The sequence below is a fragment of the Apis dorsata genome, unplaced genomic scaffold (assembly GCF_000469605.1).
Source record: "Apis dorsata unplaced genomic scaffold, Apis dorsata 1.3 scaffold_260, whole genome shotgun sequence".
Lineage (NCBI taxonomy): Eukaryota > Metazoa > Arthropoda > Insecta > Hymenoptera > Apidae > Apis > Apis dorsata.
The window spans coordinates 163184-167511 of NW_006263538.1; positions in this window are offsets into that span (position 1 = coordinate 163184).

A 4328-nucleotide genomic window follows, 5' to 3' on the forward strand; every position below is an offset into this window, starting at 1 on the left:
CGTCGAGGAGACTTGGGAGGAGGAGGAGGAGGTGGTTGTTGTTTAAACCCGCCTTGTCTGATTTTCTAGAACGATTTTATTTATATTGAATATTAAATTTGTCGAGGAATATTTTTATATCTTTATTATATTGATAATTAAATATTTAGAGGAATTTTTGTTGGATATTTTATTTGAATTGTATAAATAGTATCGCAAAAATTGTTATCGATTTATTATTTAATAACCAAGAATCTTAAATAGCAGATTTTTTCAGATTTCTAAAAAGTATTTTTGTCTAAGCGGTCACCCATCCAAGTGTTAACCGTAACTGAGGGTAATTGCACTTTGATTATCGTAGTAGAAGTGGCGAAACTTTTGTTCCAAAACCGATTAGTTTTGAAAGTTTCACTTTCGAAGATTCTTAAGGTGTAAATAATTTGTGGAAACGATTTCAAATATTGGTAACTCGAATTTCAAGAAACGAACTAAAATTTTCGATTTAAATAAGTTATTATAATTAATCAAGATAGGAAATTAAAAAATACAAACGAGCTTTTCAATGTTATGCTACTACTATATTTTTATTTCTGACAATATTTATTAATTTCACGTAGATTATCATGAATAAACTACTCGCAATTTCTAGAATCATCTTGTTAAGAGATTTAGAATCTATCGAAGTGAGAATCGGATCTTTCGCAAATTTACGACATTTCCTAAATCTACTGGTTTCATAATTGATGAGCTGTGGCTCGAATGTCTGATCGAAAGTGAGAATCTCTCCTTCTGCCTCCACTGGGATCCGGCAATTTCCGGTTTGATCCCTCGCTTTTATGACCGTGAAACTATATTCTCTTTTACGACTGTCCGTGATCAATTTCGAAAATTGCTAAGGAATTGCTTTACGGTCATCACACTTTTGTCATCACCTTTAACACCGAAATGTTGTATATTAATAAATCTAAATATATATTGCAATCAACTATACGGAATTAGATTAAATGAATTAAAAATATACAATTACAATTTTTTTTTCATTCTTTCCTTAAGAAAAAATTAAACCACTAACTTAACCATAAATGGCACAAATCAATCATTAATTGAATACATTTATTATCAATTTATTATCACTCTCCTTCTCATATTTCATCTTGCTAAATCTGCAACGATTAACTATCATATTCAACCTTCTTACAATTGCCATTCAAATAACTGATAATTATATAATTCCTCTCTCTCTCTCTCCTCTTTCTTCTCCTCAAAAAAAAAAAAAAAAAAAGAAAAACAAATCGTCCAATACCACGAAACACGTTCAATTCCCCTCCGATCGACAAATCGTCCCCGCGAAACATCATCATTCGTCATCAGGAAACGGGTGATTCTAACCCCTCCCCTCCAAACGATCCCTCGCCACGCGTCGCCCACCAACCATCCGCATATAGGAGGCCAACTTCCATCCAACATCGATCGAACATTCTTCAATTTCCAGTTCCGGTTTCCAGCCGATTGAAAAACGTCGATTGACACACGACTCCCCCCTCCTTTCCCCTCCCTTCCTCGAAATATGAACGCAGAAAGGGGAGTATACGACCTCGATGGTTCTCGATTCGATGGTATCGAGACGAAGGAATCGGAATCGGTATAGAACGGTGTATAGAAAGGAGGCGAGGAGGAGGGGACAAGGAGAGGGGCACGCGTGGGCCCGAGGCCGGCATNAAATAGATGGATGGGGAAGAGGAAAGGAGGAATGGACAGGAGGGAGGATTATGCACAGGGTGGTTCCGTTTCAACTGAGATATATTTAACGGGAGGGGAGGGAGTTGTTAATTCTAAGAAAAATGTTTTTAAGAATATTTGAATATATACTTGTTGTCTTTTTTTAATTTATTATTATTATGTATGAGAATTATTATTATTATATATATTATTATATATACTATTATTATTATTATTATATATGAGAATTATATATATATTGCCAGAAGAGAACTATATTTTCCTCGTTAATTTTAAAAAAAATGTATGGCTCGATCCACGAAGATATATAAAATTAATGTTCACAAATAAAATAAAAGTATATAGAGGATATATGGAAAACTTGAATCAAACTTTCTTTCGAATAACGAGAGAAAGAATCAAGGTTGATGATTTCGAGCGGGACACCCTGTATAGGCACACGCATACGTGAGGTTCTGGGTAATGTGTATACAGCCGGCAATGAAGGCAGGCAGCCAGCCAACGCCCTTTTGTGTCAATGCTACGATAATTATTTCTGTAGACCGGGCTACGTAATGGCTCATTCAGACGGTGTCGCCAGCTTTTTTCAATGGTAAATCGCGGCCATTAAGCGGCCATAATGAACGCCATCGCCAGCAGCGCCGCCGCCGATCATATTTGTCTCTGGCGTAGAGTGTAGGTTATATCCACGCGCCTTTTCTTTCTTTGAGGAGGAAGGCTTGGGGGGAGGAAGAGCGCTTTTGAACCCCTTTGCCAGGTGATGGCAAAGGAGCTTTGATGATTGAAGGTTTTGACGTGGAAGGTGTGATTATGTCGAAGTTACGGGTTTTGTGTTTTTTTTCGGAGTGTCGATGGGAATCAAAGAGTATCGTTTCGCGTGAAATTGATAGTGGAGATTTTTTTTTTGAAATATCGTGTGAATCATGCGAAATTAAGGGGAGTTTAAACCATCGTTTTTAAACCGAGAACTTGTTCGAGGAATACGAAGATTGTTTCAATCTTGTTCGATTTATATATAGCATTGTTTGTAGGATTATTGGATTGCTCTCTTCTCTTGTTTAATTTAATTTAGTTGGTAAAAATATTTATTTCTAAGCATCTCTCAATGTGGAAGAAGGGTATAAGGATTAACATTAAATTTTTTTTTATTTATAGCGAGCAAATAATTAAATCTAAATAATTCAATTGAAACAGAAAAGTTTATTAAAAAAAATACGAAGACAAAATTTTATTATTGATATTTATTTTTTGCATACTTGCTTAAATCGATGCATCAAACTTCGTGGTTGAGAAAATTATACATTTTTTTTAAAAGAATATATTTCCACTGACAATCATTCAATTAATTAAATTAAATTCAATTAAAATCAAGGAATACACGTACATATCGGAATGAAATGAAAAAGCGTTATCTCGATATGCTAAGTGTTGAGCAATATAATAAATATCATTCAATAAGCGTCTTATCTGAAATTGCCCCGTCTTTATCGATTGAAAAAAGAAAAGTTTAATTCGAAATTATCCCAAATAACGAAAAGATATTAAACGATATTCTTCGTGTACCTCTTATCCCACCGGTTAATTAACTCGTTTTGTTCGCCGTATCATGGAACAAGGTGTGCTCGATCTTTCTTTTTTTTTTTTTTTTTTTTTTAAATCTTTTTTCTTTCCAAGAGGAAAACGAGAGAAACGAAGAGGAATACACTGTTACACGCAAGATACCTTTGAAATTCTAACTTGTTATTCAAGCTTGCTTGATCAGGGACGAAGAGCACGCTAGCTCCTCTCTGTCTAGAGGAGTCTACTCATAAAATTGTTTTTGTTATGTGTCAAGATATTTCTATTCCATAATTCATATTAAAATTCAATTAGGGAGATATGGGATAAGATAATGGGATAAAGTAATTAATTAGATTGGAAATATTTATGTAGAATTTGTTTTATCCATTTTCAACATCATATCTATTTCTCCATTTTTAAATTTCAAGCATATCATGAAAAAGAGGTCGCTATTAATTATGCGATACAATTATATAATTGTCTCGTATTATTAAATTAATTTATCATTTTAAATAAGATGATATTACAAATTTATAGAAAAGAATCTTGTTAAGAGGATCATTCGTTAAAGCTAAGATAAGATTTATCTTAACAATTTTGAATGCAAATTCGAAAACCCTTTAAAAATCAAAAAAACCTTGATGAGAAAAATTATTCATAAAGGCAACGATATTTAATATACTTCAATTATTAATTTTAATTATATTAAATATATAATCTCAACTTATTCGAATATATTACAAAAGGACGATTGGCAACTCGAAAAAGGTAGAAGGAGAAACGAGTGAAACAATGCGATGGGGTGGGAAAATAAAGAGAGGGGAAATATAAATTTCCATCATCCCTCTTTTCGACCGGCGGCCGTCGTTATTAATTTACGAAATGGGTGAATTCTCGAGAGTCGGCCTCGCGTTTTCCACGAAGCCAGCAGCCTTTAACCGGGCGGTTTTACAAGTTAATTTTATCGTACAGGTTTGACGACTAAACCCCCTCCCCCCTTCTCCTCCTCCTCCTGTGTGCAAACTCAAAGGAAACTGCGCTCGGTTCGG